Genomic DNA, 26,595 nt, shown 5'->3' with positions numbered 1-26,595 from the left:
TTTTGAAAAAAACGTTTGTTTCAAAGAAATAGGTCTCCGTTTTAATTTCCACTATCATCTTTCTATATCATCATCGCGGCAATGCAAGGTCATTATCAAGTACAGTCGCGGTGCACATTACTGCGTTTAATGTGATTCAAAACACACATGATAATTTATCGTTTCAGGTAGGGAAATTATTCTTTGATCATGTAGATGTTTGGTGCTGTGCTTTATTTTACATCCATGCTTAAGGTATTTCCTTTGATGTATATTTGTGTTTCCTAAAGTGCATATTTTCGATGAACTCAAGTTAAATGTCAATAGATTCGACACGATGATTTTTTCTTCATAGAGGAAACACTACACAACATGTCACGGTGTCTATTCATATCTTCAAAGCCCAGTTAAAGAAACAATGTTAAGTTGGTAGCTTAGAGTACAGGATGTTGTACATACGTGAGTAGGCACACTTCAAACACCCTGAAATGCCTTCAGCTATTGACAATCGATTATGAAGACGGATATCACGTTTAAATAGTAAACGTAACCTATTTATGAGTTTACCAAATTATTGTCTTTAAACGATAATAAATAGTTGAGATATAAGATGCTCTCAATTTTGCGTGATTTTATTCGAATAAAAACTACGAAGTTGAATATATATAACTGCCTTACATCAGATCACTGTGTTCGAGTACCGCTTTATTGAATTAGCCCAAGTATGTATCATTGAGATGTGACATCAGAAATGAAACAACAAACATTTGTAAAAGACATTTTGTTGTAGGTAAGACCGCCGGAGCTGCTGAAATTGTTGTAAAAGTAGTCGACAAATAAATGGCATATGCTGTTATTTCAATAACAAATATCACACAAATATTAGGCAAGGTACAAACATAGCAATTAAAATATCAAATTACCTTATAGCGGATCAACAGAAGCCAACCGGATACTGATCCGAAGAGTGCTCAAACGAATAAGGTTAGCAATGATGTTGAAATCCACGTGCTTAGCTTTATTTGGAGGCAACGCTAATTAACGGCCACGTGACGTGGTTTGTTTCATCCTCCCTCGCTAGAGATCGATAGTGAAACCTACAAGAGCCAAGATCAATCAATAGGAAGCGTGTTGGTTTCGATAGCCACGCCCCTCACAGTTGAGTAACTTACATAGGCAGCTGGAAACAACCGACGCCTAATCCCCCAGTCCCTTCTCGCCGGTATCGTTTGGGAAGCAATTGCTCATTTTCAATCCGCGCTGTGCATACTGCGTTAAGGGTCCCTGTCGTCCGGTCCGGGTCAGACACGACAGGGAGATGTATAGTGTGTCAGGGACACCGTGTAATAGGCGGTCATGGCAATTGATATCAGTGTTATATTGATATGATTTCATCTGCAGCGCAGACATGTTTTTGCACTGTCTTGTTTTAATGATCTTGCAAATCAGTAACCTTACGAACTAAATAATTCAGCACAACAACTTCTTGGACTACAGAATTGCGTTCGTTAGAGAGGTTTCTTCAGTTATTGATTATTGCCTCCTTTCAATTAACACCATCGCAAATATATATACATCACATGATGTACACCATTTGATAAAGGCAATTCTTGTGCGACGGCAATGATTTGGTGACTGTTGCATTGCTAAGCCTTACGAACGCTGGCGGTTGAGAAATACTTTAGACGATTCGGTTAATAACAGTTTGAGTTCCCGGAATCGATCTCTTGTTCAGACTGCCAGTAGAATTCAAGGTAATTTCCTGACAAGTAATTTTTGAAGTGTTTTTGTCGAGGGTTAAATAACTTTTCGCTTGACTTTCTTAAGGTTTCAATGAAAAAAAGGGTCTGGTTTCCATAATTTCTAGTGGCTTTTCTTCTTCTGAAATAGCCGGTTTAGAGATATGACGTATTCTTGGAATATAGATCGATCTATGGATGGATGGGTGTATTGATGCCAGTGTGGTGAATGAATAGACACGAGTAGTTGAGACAGATGGATACATGATAACTATCAAAGTTGTTAAGCAACGATTTTCATGTTGATCACAATGTGAAAAGCAGTTACATAAAACAACAAGATAACGTAAATTTTCCGAAAAACATTTCAATAAAGGCAGGGGTTGATGTATCTCTGATGTATCTTCCAAAAGCAATGACGCATTTTGCGTAGCAAATGAACAATCAATGTCGACAAAGTCCATGTTAAAACAATGAACTTGAATATCAATTAAGATGTAATCATCGGATTTTAATATACATTTGAAACATTACTTGTATTCATTTTGTTACAACGAATTAACACGGGTTGTTAATTAAATACATGTTTGTTAAGTGTAGAAACTAGCTAGAAAGTTTATTGAAAACAAATCGGGTGATTGGGAAGGACTCCTAAGGCTGCTGAACGTGCGCTTTACCTGGCGGGATGGTTAGATAGCCATTTCAGATCAGGAGAGCCCATGACAACTGACATCAGGACAATGTCTTCACTGTGGTAACAAGGAATCACTTGAGTAGGTATCCGTATACCATTCCAACTGTGTGATTGGCATTCTAGAAGTTGGTGAGCATTCAAAGTAAGAAAACACACAACTTTATGGGGTAACAACTTCTTTATTGTGTATAGCGACGTTCCTGTGTAGATTCTTACACCGTTATCAAACTTGATAACGCTGTTAAAATATACATCGAAACGTCACAGAAGTTGTTATCCGTAAAGTTTTCTTACTTTATTGGCCATTCCGCTTAAGTTGGCTCCAAACTGCAATTAATTAATCCATCTCTACCTTAACAGAACCTTGCCATTATGTTGCGTCAGCTTTATAGTTGCGTGGATCTGGATCTACGTTTTGGAAGTGAACGTTGATCCATGTAGGCGATACCGATACCCTTCGCATGGTGCAACGCCCTCATGTCCAACTCAGCTAAACATACACCCACACATATACACTGACAGCCTGCATGCTTTCCACGGATACAGTTTGTTAACAGCCTTTACCCCGTTCAGTGCTCTAGCTTATGTTATTAAGATGGATGCTCTCGCAAATGATGTAGAGGCATTATTTGGAATAGTTTGAAAGAAACGGCGTCAATCGGCTAGGACTATTAGATCAATTTTTCATAATGTAATCACAAGCGAATAATGACATTATAAATCTGCGCACAATCAAGTACAGAAACCACTGATAACTCAGCTAGTTACTGGTAGCTGCCTTATGAAACTGTAAACTGTTGTGACATTAATCTACACTGATGTAAACGTTAAGCAGCAGCTAACATACACAACGACAGTGAAGACAGTGATGTGCATTTGGATATGTTTTAACCTATCAAGTATAATTACAATTCATTGTCTAAATGGAATTGGAAGTATGCCATTTCACGTGCGCGGCGTGTAGCTCGTGTTACATGTTGTAGAGCTATTGGTGTCATTTTTCGTGTTTATTATGTACGTTTGATCTAATATTTTCACAAGCAAGACATGAAATCTAACCGATGGAAGGTTATAGGACATGAGCGATGCGTGGTTGTCCCTGGGGCAGATAACTCCCCTGATGAACTGTGGCCATAGCCTCATCAGTAGATTGTTGCACAGGGAAGAACTGAGTCCTAGGTTTGTTCTTGTGTTGTGGCCTTAAAGCAACGATCAAGACTTTCTAGTGATCATGAAGGGTGCATACACGATTTAGAAAATGAGATCGTACCGATATGCATACACATCGAAATATGGCATCAAGGTGACAATGCTCTTCCCTATTGTGATAGAGTGGTTCAAGATGTGAAAAATACCTTCAACTCTGTGTCCGTGGAATGACATGTTAATTCCATCGACAACGTTTTGGGCGACATTGGGAGACGTCTTTCCTGACGAGTTTACCCAATTCACACACTATTTGGACTCAGAAACGACGAAGTCGCAGACTGGAATATTATTGAAACTGACTCTGTGTGTTCTCAAGTTATCATGATTACTTTAGGCCTACATTATCATTCCATGTGTCCACCTTTTTCAATGGCAAACCTCTCCGCTAATGCCAACAGATTCTTTTCACCTGACTGCATATAGTTGCATTCTGTTTTGATATTGCTTCAAAATTAAGTTATCCTGTGACGATTACCCCAGAAATAAAAGAGATGATCCATAGAGACTAGGAGACAAGTTAAAAAATAGTCGGGAATCATCAGTATTGGTATCTGATCATAACGTGTTACAATAACAAAACAACCGTTTAACATTACAAATATTAAATATTATTTTGAAAAATGACGTAAATTGAATATTCTGGTGATATGAAGTCATTAAAATTAGATTTTGAACAGTAGTTGCTCGTGAGCATGACCTTCAAACAGTATCTTTTTGGGTTATGACGTTGAAACAAGGTGACTAACACACACAGACTAAGTACTTAACTTCATTTTGACAGATTCAATAAACTGAAATTAATTGCCAACAATAATTAGATTCCAAGGAAGCTTGACATGACATAGGATTGAGTTCTAGAATCGCAAAACATCAGAGTCAGCCTAAAATAGCACTCACGTTTTGTTTTTCTGCTAACCAGACTGGGGAGACGAAAACACGGGGAAGACTCCTTCGTCTACTACACAAGGTCGCAGTGTAAGGTGCCATCAAATGATTAATGACCCACTGGTAATTTGTAGTTCAAATGGCAGAAACAGTTTAGGAAATCAAAGGGAATGTCTCGGCAAAGGCAGAAACTGTGTTTGAAAGTGATCAAACACGTGTTAATTATAGGTTATCGCTGCAAATTGATTGATCTATAAACCTTTGGTATAAATATGAAATATCAACATTTAAAGAAAGTGAATGGAGAATATGCACATTTTCATGATTTCCAAATGAAAAGACACGATACATCAGTTGTGTCGGTAGATAGTTCATTGAATCAACATAGTTTTGTTCATGTTCGTTCAACAGCACATATGCTTACGGGTAGTGTTCGTTCAATCCAGCCTCGCATATTGATTTGGTTCGATCAGTGGGTCCTTACATACAGAAATAGTTCGTTCCGTTTATATAACTATACATATGGATGAATTTGGTTAAACGTTCCGTTTCATACGGATATAGTTCGTCCAGTGTAGCCTAGCTTACTGTCCGTATAGTTTGTGTACTAGAACATCGGCCATTCCCCCGGCTTCTATACTCTAAAACATCATCGGCGTCTGGCTAGACTATGTCGATTTGTTGACGGTGGTACAACGTGTGGTCGCCGAGCATGCAGACGCTTTTTTATCATCTGGTCAGTAACTGATGAACACCGATTTGATTGGCTATTTGGGCTTGATTGCTTGACGCTGGTTTGTTGTGTTTGTTTGTGTTGTTGACCCAAGGCGCCCTGTACTGTCTATCATTAACATTTTGTGTCTGCAGAAACCTGTTCCAAAGTCTGCAAATCACAGACCGTATTGGCTCTCTCTCATTGAGTACATGAGTATATACATCTATACATATCACAGCTTTCATAACAAGATGGCAGATGTGTGCTCAATGTTCTATTTGATTTTTTCAATGTTACTTAACAGTTGTACAATAAATCTGGCCAAATGTCTTAAGTCTTTGACGTTACATATGTTAAGTCATTTACACAATTTTAACAGGTTTGGCCAGAGGATACATTTATCAGGAATTAAGTCAATTCAATGTGCACCCTGGCATTAGACATTACTTTAACAACACGTTTCAGTTGTAACAATTACTCCTTGTAAAAATGGATCTATGTTTTCAATATAATTTAGCAACAATAACATCAAATGTGGTTTCTAAGGTGACAGAGAATGTTTGAGCGAATGGGATTTGTACATCTCATACAATTGAGAAATATGTAAAGTATTGTATTGGCATAATGCTAAAAACAGCAAAATATGATACATGTATTAGCCAAATTACCTTTGAACGATGGTAATATTGTGCAAAGGTTATTCATTGCTGCCATTATGACGACAATGTGTAAGAGTTATTAGTTTAGCGAGACCGTCGACTGTATCAGACAGGGCTAAACAGATTCTGGCCTCTGCTCCTGTTAGACATCAACGGAGACAGACGGGAGAGTGGTGCCATCTTGATTTGTACTTCATGAATGGAACAGACTCCAGCAGAAAGACAAGTACGAGTGCTACTCGACTGAAGACACGTGTCAACTTGGAAACTACGAGAAGTCCCTGAAATAGATCATGTTTCTGTTTGAAGAGCAACATGTATTTTGCAATACGTTTGATTAGATTGTTCTTTAACTGACCCATAAACATATGTTTAAGAATCACTGGCAAATAGCGATAACACCAGGTGTTCGCGAAAAGGTGAACGTATCCTGCCCCATCAGTAGAATACGTCACAAACACATGCACAGGCAAGTAAAGTGTACACCTGAACATACACGGGAACATATGGTTAAATTGGGAATTGAATCGAACATGATTTTTTCACTGATGCGTCAAATTTTGAAATGTCCTCCACATGTCTACCATAAAACGTTCTGAAACTTTGCTGAGGCCTTGAATTGATCAAACAACTTTTTAGTAGTATGACGCTCTTTGAAATCTTCCAAGAAAGAGCTTGGTCGAATGTACCTCAAAGGGCGTAAAATGTAGACACCCAAGACTGAAGGTACTAGAGTAAAGGATATACCCGAGGCTAATATACTGTAAAAGGCGGCTAGTTTGATTATGCAGAACTAAAATATATTCTTCTATAAGGCTTACATGAACGGGATTGATAACACCTCAATCTTCGTTGGTGCAACATTTGAACGGCAGCATGTGACCCGCAGTCAAACTGAGTTACAATCAAGACAATTTGAATAAACTTTAGAGAAACCATTGATGAGTTCAACCAGGCAGGGTTGTAGCTGCACTGGTCAATTGATCACAGAATCACAGAAAATTCTTGTCATGATCGAAAGACCAATTGAAGTCACGAAGTACAAAGGTTGTTCAAAAATGACTTCCAGCGATGCCCTGGTAATGCATAATTCAGAAACCACTACTGCTAAGGATCATGGCGTGTTGGAGGGGGCAGCTGTTACACATGTCGTCTCCCGTCCCTAAGTTATAATTATTTACCTTAAACATGCTTGATTACACGATGTGTGTTTTCGTAGTAAGAACTATAGTTTGTTTGGCGTTTTATAAACTGATACATTATTCAAACTAAATAATCGGTGTTTTTTTCCTGCTATCATTTACAGTTCAATATGATTCTTCTTGACATTCAGCAACTAAAGTATCGAAGTTGGCGTTTTATATAGGTACATAAAACCTCACATGTAAGTAAATCGAATACATGTCAGCAAATACGAAAGTAAGTATGAAGTCAAATGTTGTATTACTCATACTTGGTGCAAGCAATGTAAATCTCTTGACATTATGAGAAATATTAACATTATTTACATAATCCTTTCATAGCGAGTGTACAGTATTTATAAATAAATGTTGTCAAGTAAAGCTACAAATTTGGTAAGTATATTTTTTATAATCTCTATAAGAATGTTCTAATCAAAACACGCATAGTACTGAAGATGACAAGCAACGTTAACGAGACTTATGGATAAATCAAAATGTCATGCCTAGATAATAAACATTGAAACTTGTTTCTCTAATTTACGTGTTTTTGGATTGTATGGTTGTTGTATGTAACCAACTACGATTCATTGGTTTGACTTTACTCAAATAACGATTCATGTCTCATTATGTTCAAAATGTCGGTTGATCTCATTTTGTTTATATGTTTAATCCGTTGACACTGAGGAAATTGGTGAAACTTTACCGATCAATCTACATTGTACCCAGTATTAACACAGGGAACTGAAGTATGTTGAAATTCCTTTACCTAAATGTTGCTTTGGCGTAAGTGTCAAACAGGTCACGTTTGGCAACTAATAATCCTTATCAGCACATTCTCGTAAATACCTAGATATTTTTTTATATCTGTATACTTCTCCTGCATTACTCCTTCATGCATTTTACTGCTTGTTCTTGACAGAGAAAAGAGTTGTGTGAAGGTCTTTGCTTGAAGAAGTTGCTCCAACTAGCTGAGAGACCAGCCCATCACGCAGCTCCCACGTGACCAAAGGAAGTGACGTCACGGATCCTCACATTACTCTGGAGTCCGAAACATCGGAAGGCATCGTGGGGAGGTAGATCTGCGATGGGTGGGTCCCTTTAGACGCAGTAATGCAGGATAAGTATACAAATATAAAAAAATATATAGGATTTTACTAGATTTTTTACTTATCCTGCATTACTCCTTAATGCATCTTTATCGGACGGAACCAGAGGCGGGCATACCTTCAGATGTGGACTTTCATCTTTTATTTCCAGACTCTGTTCCCTAGCCAATCCTTGGCTGTGTGGTCGGCTTCGGGTGACCACACCATGTATGGGAACCTCAAATTCCCTCAGCCCGTCCTCGGCTATGTGGTCGGCATCAGGCACCCGGATCTCACGCGGGTTGTTGGAGCGTTGGGGGGTCCAATCCCGCAGCCTCGTAGGCCTGGAGGATGATGGCTCGTAGCCAGAGGGCGATCGTGTTGCGGCTGACTTCCGCTCGCGAGGTCGCAGATACCGGTACGAAGAGGCGTCGTCGTTGTCTACGGCGTTCCTTGGATCGTCGGATGTAGCAACGAAGCGCTCTAACCTGCTTGTGACGCAGATGGAGCATGAACTCGGCCAGGAATTGAGGCGATGCAGATGTGGGGTCTTAGTGCTTGCCCCTGCAAAAGCTCTCGAAGGATTGCCACTAGTCATCATAGAGGCTCCTGGTGGTTGGGTGATGTGCCATCGTGATGGCCCTAGCCGCACTGGCCGAGTAGCCCTTGGCGTTCAGTGCTCTCTGTAAATGGATCAGACGTGGAGACATAACCTGTCTGGTCTTGGGTGTGGCTGTCTGCTGTGAGGGTGGATCAGCAGATTTGGCCAATCTGGGAGTGGCAGTGGGTTGACGACGGACAGCTTTCTGAGGACGACGAACCAAGCCCTCGCTGGACACCAAGAGTCAGATCGAGGTTCCGTGTCGATCTGATCTTCTGGACGACTTTGGGAAGGAGTACAGGCCGCGGAAAAGCGTACGCTCTTAATCCTTCCCAGGGGACGCTGAAAGCGTCGACTGCCCAGGCCAGTGGATCCGGCACCGGAGATATGTAGGTCGGGATCTGGTAGTTCTGGCTGGTGGCGAATAGGTCTATGTTGGGGAGACACGTGTGGGTGAAGTTTCCACTCTGTGGGAGCCACTTTTGCCTGGCCGAGATAGGGCATCCGCTAGGATGTTTCGGCAGCCCGGGATGTGGTAGACCTGGAACTGAATCCCCAGATGATCCACCAGGTGAAACAATCGGAACGTCTGTCGAATGAGTCGTTCTTTGGTTCCATACGACAGTGATGTGACCCGGGCGTGTCTGAGCGCCTGCTTCCAGTGAGCGATGGCCAAGATAAGCGCTTCCAGTTCGAGGTTGTTGATGTGCCATAGGCGCTGATCGGCGGACCACAGCCCCGAGACGACCTGTAGGGACGCGTCGACGAATAGGTTCAGAGAGGTCGTAAGCCCTGTCAAGGAGACGCCGCTTAAGACATTCGATTCCACCGTCCTTCACCGGAGATGCTGCTTGAGATGATCCGGGAGGACGATGGATACAGAGGGGTCCTGGCGCCTGATGTAGGGGGCCATCAACATCTGTACTGGGCGCAGTTGCAGCCTTCCTCTGTAGGTCAAGTCCTGAGGTTTAGAGGCCCAGGAGGACTTGCCATTGGCGCAGAGTGCATGGTAGGTGGAGAGCTGGAGTCAGGTGCGCCATAATGCGCTCCCACTGGTCTCTGGGTACAGAGATGAGATCGAGGTCCGTCTGGAAGAGGCCCCCGATGAACTGAAGGCACTTGGAGGGTGTCAACTCTGACTTCCTGAGGTTGATCTTCCACCCCAGCTGGTGTAGGAGCCAGAGGGTGAAGTCCCTGTGGCGGAGTAGAGTGACAGGGTCCCGATGGTCCAGTAGGCAGTCAACTATGTACGCTTCGAACTGGATGTCCCGGCGATGGAGGTACGAGGCTTATCGGCAAAGTAAGCCTTGTGAATAGCCACGGGGCCGAAGAAATTCCAAAAGGGAGGACCGCCCATTGATAATGGACTCCCATGAAGATGAAGCAGAGGAATTTCCGGTCGGCGGGATGTATAGGGACATGTAGGTAGGCGTCCTCGATATCCAGGCTGATGAGTGCCTCCTGTGCCTGGATCCGGGATCGCAGTAGCCTGAGCGTGGTCATCCGGAAATATGGTGGACGCGCCAGGAAGTGTTCGTTGCAAGCGGCGAGGTTGTGGATCATCCTGTGTTTGTCTGAGTCCTTCTTGGTGACTAGGGAGACAGGTGAGTAGAAGCCTGATGCTATGGCTGGGGCGTGTACAACCTCTATGGCTTTCTTGTCTAGCAGCGCCGTGATGTTCCGGCTCATTAGCTGCTGTTGGGGGGTCGACGTCAGTGACGGGTCGTCTATTAGCGTCAGCTTGTACCCGTGTCGGATGATGTTGGTGACGTATGGGTCCCCCAGGATCTCCCAATTCTGCCAGAAGTGAGTCAGTCTCCCACCTACTGGGGTGTCGACAACTTGAACGGCTGGGGGTAGGAGGTCCCAGTCGTGCCTGTCCGGCGGTTCACTGAAGGTCCCTGCGGCTGGCGTTACCCCTCTTGGGGTAGCCGCGACGGGATTGGTATGTGCCTGAAGACTTTTCTTTTCCCTTGCCTCTGCCCCGAGAGGTTGAGGTGGAGTCCCCGCCCCCGAGTCTGGAGGGTGTTGCGTCGTGGCTGGTAGGAGCCAGACTGGGACGCCTTAGCAAAGGCTGGCTGTGACACCCTGGCCAGGGCCTTGAGAGCCGTCTCATCACGGGCGAAGGCTGAGACCCGGGAGTGTGTCTTGGATATCTGTCCATTAAAAAGGTCAGAGCCGGACCAAGGTTGACGCCAAAGGACTCTCTTGAACTCTGGGTCCCAATTCCACAAGGCAAGGTACCCAAGTCGTCTAGTGGTAGTGAGTTCGATCAGAGCGGCGCGCATATGGGAGCGCATCTGTTCCACTTGTCGTTGGAGGTAGGATACAACCGCAGTTAGATGGTCAATCCTATGAAGGTTGTCCTCCGATAAGTCCTGCAGTATAGCCCTGGAGGACGACGCCATCAGTGAGAGAGGTTTGAGCTTGTGGCGAATCTCGGTCTCCACGTAGGCCAGTTTACTGTCGGAAACTCGGACTGAGGTGGAGCGGTTCGATCCCGTCCTGCGGTGCATGTCCTCTTCTAAGGAGTGATCGTAGTCCGCAATTTGAAGAGAGTGGATTGGGAAGTCATCTCGTCTATAACATGGGGCCCTGAAGGACGGAGTCAGTGACAGTTTACTGAAGTCCTCATCCAGAGCTGAGATCATGTCTGTGATCAGTGGGTCAGGAGGGATCGCGGTGGGGTCCGCACGGATGGCCGTCATGCTATCGACCTCAAATCAGCCAGCCAGTCTGCGACTTGGTCAAAACCCAGGTGGGATTCGCCATCCGTAGGGGTGTCGACATAGCAAGAGATGAAGGCGCCCTCCGAGGAGTCGGATCGATAGCCACTGGAGCGTCTGCGAACCGGGGAGCGGCTCCTAGATCTATGACCCTGTCTAAGATCCAAGATCTGCTGTCACTCCGCCGTGAAGACGTACTTGGGGAAGCCGAGTCCGCGGAGTGACGAGAGGTAGAAGGCGTCTGTATGGGCGCTGTGTAGATAGGAGCCAGCTGAAAGACCGCTTGAGGAGGCGTCTGCAGAGGCGCTATGGGAGGCGCTTGTAGAGGCGTCTGTAAAGGCGCTGGCGTCGACGGCTGTCTGGCCTGTAAGTACTGAATGTACTGGAGGAGAGAGGCGTCTATCATGGGCGTCTGTGTCGTAGGCGGGGGCGCCTGTGGGCGATCAAGCGTCTGTCCGGAGGATAGTAGGGGCGCCGTCTGGTACGTGAGCGCCACGCCGGGCGTCAAGGTGGTCGCCGCCGTAAAGATAGACGTTGTTGTGGTCGTCAAAGTGCTCTTGGTAGAGACTGCGACCGTAGGGTCCGACATCAAAGTAGCAGTTGAGGTCGGGTGGTAGTCATCCGAGATGGCCGATCTTGTAGGCGAATTCTTGGAGCGGTCTGACATCATGCGCCAGTGTTTCCTTGCCTGCTGTGTTCTGCGTTTTTTCACACACGGAGGTACTGACTGAGAGCTGTGGGTGAAAGCAGTAAACAGTCTTAAATCGGTGACCCTGGAGGCATTGAGATGTACAATTAAGGCACAGGATGTGGGGATCCCACGCCGACATATTACGCCGGGACTTTGAGCAGGAGGGCATGATATCTGCAAAGAAGCAGTCACTGTGTAAAATCACAATGCGTCCCCGCCCGATTATGTATGCTATAATTTGTTTATCCCAGTGTGTGGATTTATGAAACAAATATTACGACAAACGTAAGACAACATACAACAAAACAAACAATACTTGCGAGGATATGCTAATCGTGGGGTACCAAGCAAAAGAATATAGAACGCAAACCAGTTCACTAACTACTTGGAACAACAAGACACCTGGCATTATGTTTTCTTTCGAGAAAACGCCAGTGAGTGTCTAATAACGTTATGCACAATGTCATGTTTATCAAACATAGAATGTCCAAAATACAAACCGTAGGCACAACACAAAGACAAAAAAACATTAAGTCAGATAGCAAACACGTGAGGGTTTGAATCAGTTTATGTTACAAAAAAACAACAGGTCTTCTCTCATCAAGTGACAAGAGTAATTTGAGGATCCGTGACGTCACTTCCTTTGGTCACGTGGGAGCTGCGTGATGGGCTGGTCTCTCAGCTAGTTGGAGCAGCTTCTTCAAGCAAAGACCTTCACACAACTCTTTTCTCTGTCAAGAACAAGCAGTAATATGGATTAAGGAGTAATGCAGGATAAGTAAAAAAAATCACATTTATATCAATACATTCTGTATCCCTTTGTGTTTAAAATCAATATAGTAATTACAAATCTGATTGTGACCTGCGCAACCCAACGAGGTTAAACGATTATTTTATTTACTTTGGGTATGAAGCAAATTATGCATGAGCAATATACATCTTCAATGTGCAAGACCATGCCGTTAATGCTCTGACGTGTATATTATTCTGTGAGAATGCAACAGTATGTGCACAGTCGATAATACATAGTTATAGACAATACAATGACAGGGATGATACAAACAAATGCAGGCTAACGTGACCCCAGGCGATGACAGTGATGACATAGCTAAAAGTTCACAACTGGGAAGTTGAATTCATCCCTCTTGTCACACACCTGTGTATAGTTTTTTATCACTCTACATCTTAATGCACAGTTCTATATATGAAACAGTGAGTGAGTGAGTGAGTATAGCCTTCGCCGCTTTTAGCAATATTCCAGCAATATCACGGCGGGGGACACTAGAAATGGGCTTCACACATTGTACCCATGTCAGGAATCGAACCCGGGTCTTCGGCGTGACGAGCGAACGCTTTAACCACTAGGCTACCCGACCGCCCCTAAATATGAAATAGATGAGACCGTTTTACTTGTCTTTTTTATTTCTAGCTTAGGTGGGTAAAGTAGTCAATATGCCTGAACCTTAAGTTATACTTCTTGACCAAATTGCCTTGTGTCATTTTACCGTATCCTTGCAGATTTTCCGATTCACTTGCACAAATAGACCCATCAACAACTGGCTCCAATTAGGATGCTTACGTCTTGCCTAAATGTACATGTATTTCTTCTATCTCATTTTTTACAAAGATTCTAGCACTTATTGTTTTCTCAAAAAACTTTAGATGACATTTGTTTTCATTTTTGACAAATTGTCCTGAACCATTGTGATATATTGATGATTTTAGACAAAGGCTAAAGCTCGTGGCCCTTGGTGATGATATGCTGATCTAGACACATGCTAGCAACGTAACATACTTGGGAGACTGGTGATATAGACACATGCTAGCAACCGTAACATACTTGGGAGACTGGTGATATAGACACATGCTAGCACCCGTAGCATACTTGGGAGACTGGTGATATAGACACATGCTAGCACCCGTAGCATACTTGGGAGACTGGTGATATAGACACATGCTAGCACCAATCACCCACTTGGATACAAGGATGATAGGGACACATGCTACCACATATCACAGATATGGGAGACAGATCTAATCACGAGAATCACCGCGGAACCGCACGTTTTTTAAGGTTAGTTTCTAGTAGTGATTATATAATGAAACGAGATGATGGAAACAACTATAACTTGCAATTACAGAAATACCATGGTCAAATGTTCACGATCTCGCTCCTTGGGGATTCTGCCAATATCGCAGCTACTATTGCTAGTCTACACTACTGCTCACTGCATACCACGATGTGGGGATTCCGGATTAGTATAAGGCCCAGGCAACTTTATATCATGGATATTGTTTTGCGTTCAACAAGAAACGAAAAACTTTCCTATTAAAGATGTTTAGTTCCCGAAAACATTTGCAGTACTACCGCGGTAGGTTGTGGAAATACAATGGCACCATAGCTGAATCACTGCCATATGAAGGGGAAATGCCACGGCACAATTGGTGAAACACTTCGGTGCGTTGTGGAATTCCCACGACATTACTGCTGAATCATCGCGGTACGTTATGGAACTTCCACGACATTATTGCTGAATCATCGCGGTACGTTATGGAACTTCCACGACATTATTGCTGAATCATCGCGGTACGTTATGGAACTTCCACGACATAATAGCTGAATTATCGCGGTACGTTGTGGAACTTCCACGACATTATTGCTGAATCATCGCGGTACGTTATGGAACTTCCACGACATAATAGCTGAATCATCGCGGTACGTTGTGGAACTTCCACGACATTATTGCTGAATCACCACGGTACGTTATGGAACTTCCACGACATTATTGCTGAATCATCGCGGTACGTTGTGGAACTTCCACGACATTATTGCTGAATCACCACGGTACGTTATGGAACTTCCACGACATTATTGCTGAATCATCGCGGTACGTTGTGGAACTTCCACGACATTATTGCTGAATCATCGCGGTTCGTTATGGAACTTCCACGACATTATTGCTGAATCATCGCGGTACGTTATGGAACTTCCACGACATTATTGCTGAATCATCGCGGTACGTTATGAACATTTTCTTGATTCTTCATCTATCAACACCATAACGAATAAACCCAAACACTCTTACCTCCATGAATACTAGTACATGTACATGTCGTAAGTTACAGGTCAGCCCGAATACGTCCCTGAGTAAGTTGTGGATCAGTTGGTTACAATGTGTGTCATCGTACCCCGGCAGCTTGGATACTTGCTCGTCCTGTCAAACACTGCTGTGTTTGGTCGATTGACTTGATTATTTACAGACTGTCGCAATTTAGCTGTAATTTTGCAAAAAGCAAAACACTCACCCCCTTTCTTTCTTTGATATGAATGATAAATATTCGAGTCGATTTGTAAATATATAAAATCCTTTCTAAATCAGCACTTTGCCCAATATGAATGGACACTAACCTTGCACCATGGGGCACACGGCCAACATGAAGCACGGTTCTATAAGAGACACAAATACACGAAAATCAATCCCATAATGTCCTAATTCCAACTGTTGTCCATGCACAAAGTGCTTCCCCCTCGACTCCCGACTGTTTGAGCCAAGGTTCACTCTGGAATCCGCTATAATTACCATGCCAACACAGTGATGGAGTGTTCATGCTTTCTCCGTATTTAACCACGGTCCAGTCTCGATCGAGCCATAAAGATGACAGACATGTTACCCAGGGCAGAAATTACGTCAAGGCGTGTCTGTAATTTACTTCAAGACTTATCTTTTAATCAAATGTCTTTGTAAAGACTGAAGGAAGACCTTTCAATTCATGATTAAGGGTCGTTGCGCAGAGATAACAGTCATCTAGTCCTTAATGGGAACCTGCTTGGAGAGAAAATAATGAAAGAAAAGACATGAAACCTCCCCGGTAACGCTTGCGTGATCGCTGATGTTTTTTGGCCTCTTTTCTATATTCCTCAGGAAAGCTTTTACTACAAAATTGTTCACTTTGTAATATTAGTTCATGCACCAGACTCACCTAGAGTATGTGAACTGATCTGTAATTTGCTCAGTCAGGGCGTAAGATAGTATCACACATGCCCTTAACAAGGTTAGATGTGTTAGATGTTTTTGCGGCATGGGGATCGCATGATTATTCTCTGAAAATAACCTCAGAAACATGACACCAAATGACCATACACAAGAAAAATAAAACACAGCTTGTTATGGAATGATGATGATGATGATGATGATGATGATTTTATTCGACTTTCTTGAAAAGCAAATAAATACTGAACCGCAAAAGAAACGTCACCCCAAGTAACATTGCATGAAAAGTTGTCATTTAAATACCTGGGTAATTTTCTCAAACTTTATAAAATTTAACATTACCTTGTCCGGAAAAATGTAATTTGATGATAAATAAACAAAGCAGATGACCGATAAAAACGATCGCCCAAACGCATCCCGGCAACGGCCATGGTAACCCGTGTTCCGTGCAAATGCACATGCACATGCGTTCCCCCATTTCTTGCCCTGTAAAAAATCCACCCAGATCTGATAACATTCATTCGTTATTGAATTGCTACCACATGCCAAGATTGACAAGGAAGCAGCGACACCAAGCCCTTGGACGATTGCAAGCTGGACAAATCGCCCAGCAAGTAGCCAATGCATTTCAAGTCCACGTAAGGGCCATATACAGGCTCCAGTAACGGTATCAGACCACCAACAGTACAGATGACCGACCACGTAGTGGAAGACCAAGGGTCACCACCCGACGTCAGGATCGTCAGATTGTGTGACAGCATCTTCAAGATCGCTTTTTTACTGCTGCGGAAACTGCTCGACAGACCATGGGGACACACCAGCGACACATTAGTGCGAACACTGTGCGTCAACGATTGACGATCAGACACCTTCACTGTCACAGGCCACACCGAGGACCCATTCTGACACCACGTCATCGCCGGGACCGTCTTCAGTGGGCAACACAGCACCAGCATTTGCGCAGGGTGGAAGAGTCCTCTTCTAAGACAAGAATCGTTACTGTATCTCAACAGCAGATGGCGGAGAGAGAGAGTCTGGCGACGCCGTGGGGAACGTTATTCGGATGCTTGTGTTGTTAAAAGAGACTCGTTGGGTGGTCCGAGCATCATGGTGTGGGGTTGAATAGGTCTTGCACAGAGGGTAGAGTCCAGGAAGAGGCAATGGCGTCACAGCAGCTCGGTAAATCGATCAGGTCTTGAGACAACACCCCAGCAGAGTTGCATCAGAACCATGCAGTGGCATGCCCTCAGTCCCGATTTAAATCCCATTGAGCACCTCTGGGACGAGATTCAAAGAGGGCTGAATGACGTCCGACCAAGGTCGACAACTGCAGCTTAACGGCGTCAGGCGTCCCTCAGAGTGTGGGCTCAAGTGCCTATGGCCTTCATCAACCGCCTCATCCATTCCATGTATCGACGTTGCACGGCAGTCATCAATGCACACACGAAATACTGACTTCTGATGCCATTTTCTCAGAGACTAGTGTTTTGTTTCACTTTAAGAACATTTGACACTTTAATTTCAACCTTGATGATCAGTTTTGCCAAGTTTCATCTTTTTAAAATGTCTCAAAGTATGTTTACAGTGTTTGGACAAATAATGTTTCTCATATATCTATCCGTGGTGACCTTTCTTTTGCGGTTCAGTATATATACAATACGCCTCATATCTAAAAGGGACCACGCTTATCCTTCGCAATCATCTGGTTTCAGTCATTGTGAATCACTTTAAGTTCGTAGTAGCACGTGAAATTATTTTTTCACTTTGTCCGTATCTATATCATAATTTGACTTTGTTAACCTTGTGGAACCAGAGTTGGCACTCGTGTTGGGTGGGAGCAGAAACGACAGTGGCGGTGTTGGGAGGAGAGGGTGACAGTGGTGGCGTGTGGGAGCAGGGGGTGACAGTGGTGGTGTGTGGGAGGAGAGGGTAACAGTGGGGGTGTGTGGGAGCTGGGGGTGACAGTGGTGGTGTATGGGAGTAGAGGGTGGCAGTGGTGGTGTACGGGAGTAGAGGGTGTCAGTGGCGATGTGCGGGAGCTGGGGGTGACAGTGGTGGTGTGTGGGAGGAGAGGGTGACAGTGGTGGTTGGGTGGTGTGCGGGAGCAGGGGGTGACAGTGGTGTTGTGTGGGAGGAGAGGGTGACAGTGGTGGTGTGGTGGTGTGCGGGAGCAGGGGGTGACAGTGGTGGTGTGGTGGTGTGTGGGAGGAGAGGGTGACAGTGGGGATGTGTGGGAGGAGAGGGTGACAGTGGTGGTGTGTGGGAGGAGAGGGTGACAGTGGTGGTGTGTGGGAGGAGAGGGTGACAGTGGTGGTTTGTGGGAGTAGAGGGTGTCAGTGGGGATGTGCGGGAGCTGGGGGTGACAGTGGTGGTGTGTGGGAGCAGGGGGTGACAGTGGTTTTGTGTGGGAGTAGAGGGTGACAGTGGTGGTGTGTGGGAGTAGGGAATGACAGTGGTGTTGTGTTGGAGAAGAGGATGACAGTGGTGATGTGTGGGAGTAGGGGGTGACAGTGGTGTTGTGTGGGAGGAGAGGGTAACAGTGACGTTGTGTGGGAGAAGAGGATAACAGTGGTTGTGTGCGGGAGAAGAGGGTGACAGCGGTGGTGTGTGGGAGTAGGGAATGACAGTGGTGGTGTGTGGGAGGAGAGGGTGACGGTGGTAGTGTGTGGGAGTAGGGAATGACAGTGGTGGTGTGTGGGAGGAGAGGGTTACAGTGGTGGTGTGCGGGAGAAGAGGGTGACAGCGGTGTTGTGCGGGAGGAGAGGGTGACAGTGGTGGTGTGATGGTGTGCGGGAGCAAGGGGTGACAGTGGTGTTATGTGGGAGAAGAGGATGACAGTGGTGGTGTATTAGAGGAGAGGGTGACATCGGTGGTGTGTGGGAGGAGAGGGTGACAGTGGTGGTGTGTGGGAGAAGAGGATGACAGCGATGGTGTGTTGGAGGAGAGGGTGACAGTGGTGGTGTGTGGGAGGAGAGGGGGACAGTGGTGTTGTGTGGGAGGAGAGGGTGACGGTGTTGGTGTGTGGGAGTAGAGGGTGTCAGTGGGGATGTGCGGGAGCTGGGGATGACAGTTGTGGTGTGTGGGAGCTGGGGGTGACAGTGGTGTTGTGTGGGAGTAGAGGGTGTCAGTGGGGATGTGCGGGAGCTGGGGTGACAGTGGTGGTGTGTGGGAGGAGAGGGTGACAGTGGTGTTGTGTGGGAGGAGAGGGTGACAGTGGTGTTGTGTCGGAGTAGAGGATGACAGTGGTGATGTGCGGGAGGAGAGGGTGACATCGATGGTGTGTTGGAGGAGAGGGTGACAGTTGTGGTGTGTGGGAGTAGAGGGTGTCAGTGGGGATGTGCGGGAGCTGGGGGTGACAGTTGTGGTGTTTGGGAGGAGGGGGTGACAGTTGTGTTGTGTGGGAGTAGAGGGTGTCAGTGGGGATGTGAGGGAGCGTGGAGTGACAGTGGTGGTGTGTGGGAGGAGAGGGTGACAGTGGTGTTGTGTGGGAGGAGAGGGTGACAGTGGTGGTGTGTGGGAGGAGAGGGTGACAGTGGTGGTGTGTGGGAGAAGAGGGTGACAGTGGTGGTGTGTGGGAGGAGAGGGTGACAGTGGTGGTGTGTGGGAGGAGAGGGTGACAGCGGTGGTGTGTGGGAGGAGAGGGTGACAGTGGTGGTGTGTGGGAGGAGAGGGTGACATCGGTGGTGTATGGGAGAAGAGGGTGACGGTGGTGGTGTGTGGGAGTAGAGGGTGACAGTGGTAGTGTGTGGGAGGAGACGGTGACAGTGGTGGTGTGCGGGAGGAGAGGGTGACAGTGGTAGTGTGCGGGAGGAGACGGTGACAGTGGTGGTGTGCGGGAGGAGACGGTGACAGTGGTGGTGTGCGGGAGGAGAGGGTGACAGTGGTGGTGTGCGGGAGGAGAGGGTGACAGTGTTGGTGTGTGGGAGGAGACGGTGACAGTGGTGGTGTGCGGGAGGAGAGGGTGACAGTGGTGGTGTGCGGGAGGAGAGGGTGACAGTGGGGATGTCCGGGAGGAGACGGTGACAGTGGTGGTGTACGGGAGGAGAGGGTGACAGTGGTGGTGTGCGGGAGTAGAGGGTGACAGTGGGGATGTGCGGGAGGAGAGGGTGACAGTGGTGATGTGCGGGAGGAGTGGGTGACAACGGTGGTGTGTGGGAGGAGAGGGTGACAGTGGTGGTGTGTGGGAGGAGAGGGTGACATCGGTGGTGTATGGGAGAAGAGGGTTACATAGGTGGTGTGTGGGAGGAGAGGGTGACAGTTGTGGTGTGTGGGAGAAGAGGATGACAGTGGTGGTGTGTTAAAGGAGAGAATGACAGCGGTGGTGTGTGAGAGTATGGAATAACAGTGGCGTTGTGTGGGAGAAGAGGTTGACAGTGGTGATGTGTGGGAGTAGGGGGTGACAGTGGTGGTGTGTGGGAGGAGAGGGTGAGATCGGCGGTGTGTGGGAGGAGAGGGTGACAGTGGTGGTGTGTGGGAGGAGAGGGTGACAGTTGTGGTGTGTGGGAGAAGAGGGTGACAGTGGTGGTGTGTTAAAGGAGAGAATGACAGCGGTGGTGTGTGAGAGTATGGAATAACAGTGGCGTTGTGTGGGAGAAGAGGTTGACAGTGGTGATGTGTGGGAGTAGGGGGTGACAGTGGTGGTGTGTGGGAGGAGAGGGTGAGATCGGCGGTGTGTGGGAGGAGAGGGAGACAGTGGTGGTGTGTGGGGGGAGAGGATGACAGTGGTGGTGTGTGGGAGGAGAGGGTTACAGTGGTAGTGTGTTAGAGGAGAGGGTGACAGTGGTGGTGTGTGGGAGGAGAGGGTTACAGTGGTGGTGTGTTAGAGGAGAGAATGACAGCGGTGGTGTGTGAGAGTATGGAATAACAGTGGCGTTGTGTGGGAGAAGAGGATGTCAGTGGTGATGTGTGGGAGTAGGGGGTGAGATCGGCGGTGTGTGGGAGGAGAGGGTGACAGTGGTGATGTGTTGGAGGAGAGGGTGAGATCGGCGGTGTGTGGGAGGAGAGGGTGACAGTGGTGGTGTGTGGGGGTAGAGGATGACAGTGGTGGTGTATGGGGGTAGAGGGTGACAGTGGTGGTGTGTGGGAGGAGAGCTTGACAGTGGTGGTGTGTGGGAGGAGAGGGTGACAGTGGAGGTGTGTTAGAGGAGAGGGTGACAGCGGTGGTGTGTGGGAGAAGAGGATGATAGTGGTGGTGTGCGGGAGGAGAGGGTGACAGTGGAGGTGTGTGGGGGTAGAGGATGACAGTGGTGGTGTATGGGGGTAGAGGGTGACAGTGGTGGTGTGTGGGAGGAGAGGGTGAGATCGGCGGTGTGTGGGAGGAGAGGGTGACAGTGGTGGTGTGTGGGGGTAGAGGATGACAGTGGTGGTGTATGGGGGTAGAGGGTGACAGTGGTGGTGTGTGGGAGGAGAGCTTGACAGTGGTGGTGTGTGGGAGGAGAGGGTGACAGTGGAGGTGTGTTAGAGGAGAGGGTGACAGCGGTGATGTGTGGGAGGAGAGGGTGACAGTGGAGGTGTGTGGGAGGAGAGGGTGACAGCGGTGGTGTGTGGGAGAAGAGGATGATAGTGATGGTGTGCGGGAGGAGAGGATGACAGTGGTGGTGTGCGGGAGGAGAGGGTGACAGTGGTGGTGTGCGGGAGGAGAGGATGACAGTGGAGGTGTGTGGGAGAAGAGGATGACAGCGGTGGTGTGTGGGGGTAGAGGATGACAGTGGTGGTGTGTGGGAGGAGAGGGTGACAGTGGTAGTGTGTTAGAGGAGAGGGTGACAGCGGTGGTGTGTGGGAGCAGGGGGTGACAGCGGTGGTGTGCGGGAGCAGGGGGTGATAGCAGTTGAATGTGAGGGGGAGAGGGTGACAGTTGTGTGTTGGAGCAGGGGGCGAGAGGTGGTGATGTGTGGGTGCAGAGGGTGACACTGGTGGTGTGTTGGAAGTGATTATGGTGTTGTGCGACACAGCTATCTATCTTATTCCTGAGTATGTCTCTCAGTCGTTAGTTCGTGTTTTACATGAGTGGTAAATGTGCACAATTTGCGTTACTTTTATCTTTTCCTCCATGCCGCATGGTATACTGAAATGTTGCACTGAAACTAACGAATAACCTTATAAGGTTAATAAAGAATTATTGGGTGTTTTGAAATGGGTTTTACGAAGTGACTCGAACCTAGTTCTTCGGCGTAACGATCCAAAGTTTTAACCACTTGGCTATCCCACCGTCACATAATACTATCAATCTGTTCAAATAGACTAGAAGTGTCTGCACAGACCAATATTTGAGCAATTGTCAATATTTGTCCAGGGATATGCCACATTGTCTTCACCTTGGCATCAATACATCGTCTTCACAAACAACACAAAGACGGAAATTCCACATAAGCACTCGAACTCAATGCCGGTCAATCAGAGGCTTTACTTAATTACCATCGACTTGCGAACCAAGGACACTTGGTCAAATGAGAGGGCTGATTTAGAATTTCAAGCAAAGATAGCTCCACTTTGTTTGAGTAAAGCCGGTTCTCGTCAAGTGACCACTAGCACGTGCATGGCGCGTCACAGTACAAATTATAGATAATCAATTGCCAGGCCAAACTTTGGAACACAGGCAACAACGGTAGGGAGAGACGTAATTGATACGACGTGACCGATACGACGCCAAAAGCACGCAGACACGCCGTTCAAATTGGGTTTTCATACTCAACACAAGGGGGTAGTCTCGTTTGGAATCTTATGACACTGGAGTGTTCGATCAGAATGACAACTCTTTTTCCGTGAAGATGCTGCGGAAATTAAATCAAAACCCTCAAATATGTTGCTCGTTGTTGGGTTAAGATGGAACAATTCTCAAGAATTCTCAACAAGCACGGACAATAATTTGAGATGATCCTGGGAACAATCACTAGGCGGTGTTTTGACAGGCGCTTGATGTCATTCAAGAATGTAGCAATTGGATTTCCCTAATAGCTCCGTGTGTTATGGAAGTGTTGAAGGCTGTATACTGACTGGGGGTACATTGCTATGAATGATTAAGCAAGAAAGTGATGAAACATAGAACCTAAGATCCAGGTTATTGAAGAGACTGAATACCAACATATCTCTGAAGGATCTGCAGATATGTTGCCCTAAACACTAAGCCACACAGATCTATTAACCAGCTGTCACTTGATGTCGACAACGATGATTTACATGGACATTCCAAGTCGTATGGGAATTTCACCATTTTCCCCCGACATTTACTGTGTAACTTGTAACACAATCTCCGACAAATCATTATGGTAAGATGAAGAAAATGCGATCATTAAAAAGTATCTAGTAAAGAAATAACCTTTTTTAAAAAAAAGGAGCAAGCTTTATATCAGGACCCGAGATCCTATATGGAGAATATTTGAATAATTACGATTAAGAAAATGTGGCATTTACACATGGTTGTGCCTTTTTTCTGTCATTTGAACTACAAGATCACACAGGATGAAAGGAACTTCAGGCAGATTCTTGCGCTTGTCAAATATACGTCATCGCCGTTTTATTTCGATTTTAGAATTTTCATTTTAGCAACTCTATCCTGACGTTGTTGCTCTAGTTTCAACTAAATTATAGCAAAGTTAAAATACACGTTTCATATCAAACTGGCCACGTTGGAACAGAATATAATTATTTTGCTATTGATCGCAGTAATTGCCATTTTCCCTTTATCGGTATGCCATGGTCTTTATTCTCCTTTGATAATTATGCACCCCAAAGCGACGGGGGAACTACCATGTTTTTATTCGGTTAGATGGTTCGTGACAAAACGTAATTACATCACAAAGCAGAAATTATTCCAAGTGACGGATACCAGAAATGCTATTGTTTGAGACCGGATGTACTGGATTTTTTTTAACAGTTTTCAAATATCAGATATCATTGTGGTGATTGAACCGTAACGTTTCATGCAGTACAATAAGTGAACCTGTTTATACACTGTTCTTCCGTTGTAAACATACTGGAATCAACACATTCATCTATGCACATGTATATCAAATCGATCTTAGCCTACTCGCACAACCATCACAGAAAGAGAGTCTCGACAGACGTCTGTGACGTCATCAAAGATGTGCATGTAGGAACGGCGCTGAAACTTATGTATAAACAAGAACAAATAACCCGTTTACCCTAGAATAAAAATACATTGGATTCTAAATACAACAACAACAACAATTATAACATGTTTCTGTACTGCTGAACGGTACAGAGAGGAGTGTCAACCAAGACAAATGCAATATCAAATCAGACTTTGTCAAGGAGAGGCTATCTGAACGACCACTGTTTGTTTGTTGTTTAACGCCGCACTCAGCAATAATCCAGGTATATGACGGCGGTCTGTAAATAATCGATTCTGAACCAGACAGTCCGGTGATTGACACCAGCATAGATCCACGCAATTGGGATAGGATGACATGCATCAACCAAGTCAGCGAGTCTAAGCACCCGATACTGTTACTCGCCTCTTACGGCAAGCATTGTTGCCTTTTATGGCAAGCATGCATCGAGTGTATGTTCAGTGTGAGACACATACAGCCCTGCAGAGTCCTTCACGTAGATGAAGTCGGCTGGCCTGAAAAGGGAAACAGAAGGCTTTCTCTTTGCTGTTCAGGACCAGTCCTTTCTCACTCGAAATCGTCAATGTGTGATATGGCATCAACATGTAAATATGCGATGAATTTAATGAGACTTTCCAACACATTGTCAGTGGATGCCCAGCTTTGGCACACACATAGTATCTGAAGCGACATGAAGGAGTGGCTCGATCATTTTACTATCGTCTTGGCCATGCTTGTGGTTTTGATTTTGACACAGAGGTCCATCCATGGTACGACCCAGAATATGTAAAGGGTCATGGAAAATGATAAATACAAAATTCTTTGGAATAGGCCCGTATACAGCCTCAGACTTATCCAGGCCAACAAACCTGATCTTGTTGTGTTTTATTAATCCAATGAAATCATTTATATCATTGAAATTGCTGTCCCTTTTGACACTAATGTGATTGACAAGATTCTGGAAAAACATGGCAAATATGCAGATCTCGCTTTCGAAATGTCACGCTTGCATCCCATGTATCAAGTTTTCCGAGTCCCCATTGTTCTCGGTGCCTTAGGTTTGGTACCTCCCAATCTTTGACTGACATTGGGAGAGTACCCGGGTTTGCTACCAGGAATACAGGCCTTCTGACAATCTGGGTAATACAGAAGGTTGCAGTGTTAGGGAGTCTTCACATTCTCCGAAAAGTTCTGGGTGGGTTTGACTAGGCAGCGCTCCCTGGGAGAAGTCCCATTCGCTGTCTAGGCTGGGTGTAGAGGGGGCAAGGGCCCTGAGCTGATGATGAGCCTAACCAGCCTGACTGTGCCAGGATCACCCAAACCCTCTTTGCTGCATTTTTTAATTTTAATCTGTATAATAATAATAATAATAATAATAATAATAATAATAATAATAATAATCTGGCATGGTTACATTTGTTTAATATTCCTATTTGATCTCTTCAATAAGACACTAATCTCTCCATACATATGCATGCGAATTATTATACCTTTTAATGCACAAAGTCATTGGAATCTGGAACTGCGGTATGATCCACCGATATATAGGTCATGCTTTACTGGGGGGAAGATGGGATGTCAACTATAATTCTGATTAATTGAAACTGTATCAATATAAATCATGTTTTACCTGAGGCCAGCTCCAGCAAATTTAATTAATTTGCATGTTAAGGTCAATTAGCACACCCTGAACTACGAAAGATCACACAGATTGAACCCTAATCTTTGCTAAATACAGATATTCTAAAGCCGATGGGATATAAGAGGATGTATATTGTAAAAAAACTAATGAATTCTTAGTTAAATGTTAAAACTAAAATATTAAACTCCTTGAACTACGGTCCTATTGCAAGGAGATACTGAGAGCACAAAAGTGTGTTTTTGAGGAATGCATGACCAGGATAAAGTACTTACCAACCTGCAGATATAGAGAGAAGGTCGTAGCCAGCCAAGCCACAATGGTCCCTGACGGTACAAGCAGACAAAACGTCTGTTATCGCGAGGCAGTCTGAACATTAACTTTCTCATATTTCCAAGTATTGACTATGTTGCCCCAAAAGATGCAATTATGCACACATGACAAAACACAATGGCCTAATTGAAATTGATTTGAAACAGAGAGAGTGATGAACATAATTGTGACAAGCACTTGTCTGGACTGTGCTTTGTGAGGCTATAGTCAGACACACCTCAAAACAGGGCAACATCTGTTGTGTTATGTTTAGCTTATGTAGATTGTTCACCATGGAATATACATGCTGGCGATGCTAATGTTTCTCACACGTCGACATATATTATACCGTTGTTTGTTTTATTTCGATATTACTAATGATAGATTTACAGTATCTGTTTGTGTCATACTGCCGTGCT

The 26,595-nt window shown here is 45.4% G+C and overlaps 2 protein-coding genes across 2 annotated transcripts in view; both read right to left on the bottom strand.

Moving 5' to 3' along the window:
* Nucleotides 1–1,000, bottom strand: part of LOC124113721 (choline O-acetyltransferase-like) — a 121,190-nt gene extending 120,190 nt beyond the window's left edge. The window contains exon 1 of the mRNA XM_046474227.2: nucleotides 903–1,000. The gene's annotated coding sequence lies outside the window, so the exon portion shown is untranslated. The remainder of the gene's footprint in view (nucleotides 1–902) is intronic.
* The window catches only part of LOC125371582 (vesicular acetylcholine transporter-like), a 66,273-nt gene extending 40,056 nt beyond the window's left edge, over nucleotides 1–26,217 (bottom strand). The window contains exon 1 of the mRNA XM_048392098.1: nucleotides 26,140–26,217. The gene's annotated coding sequence lies outside the window, so the exon portion shown is untranslated. The remainder of the gene's footprint in view (nucleotides 1–26,139) is intronic.
* Between the last annotated feature and the right edge of the window lie 378 nt (nucleotides 26,218–26,595).

Source organism: Haliotis rufescens, unplaced genomic scaffold, assembly GCF_023055435.1.
Source record: "Haliotis rufescens isolate VD_foot unplaced genomic scaffold, xgHalRufe1.0.p SCAF_11, whole genome shotgun sequence".
NCBI classification, from domain to species: Eukaryota; Metazoa; Mollusca; class Gastropoda; order Lepetellida; family Haliotidae; genus Haliotis; species Haliotis rufescens.
The sequence above is the reverse complement of the archived record's forward strand: the minus strand, read 5'-3'. Positions and strand labels throughout refer to the sequence as shown.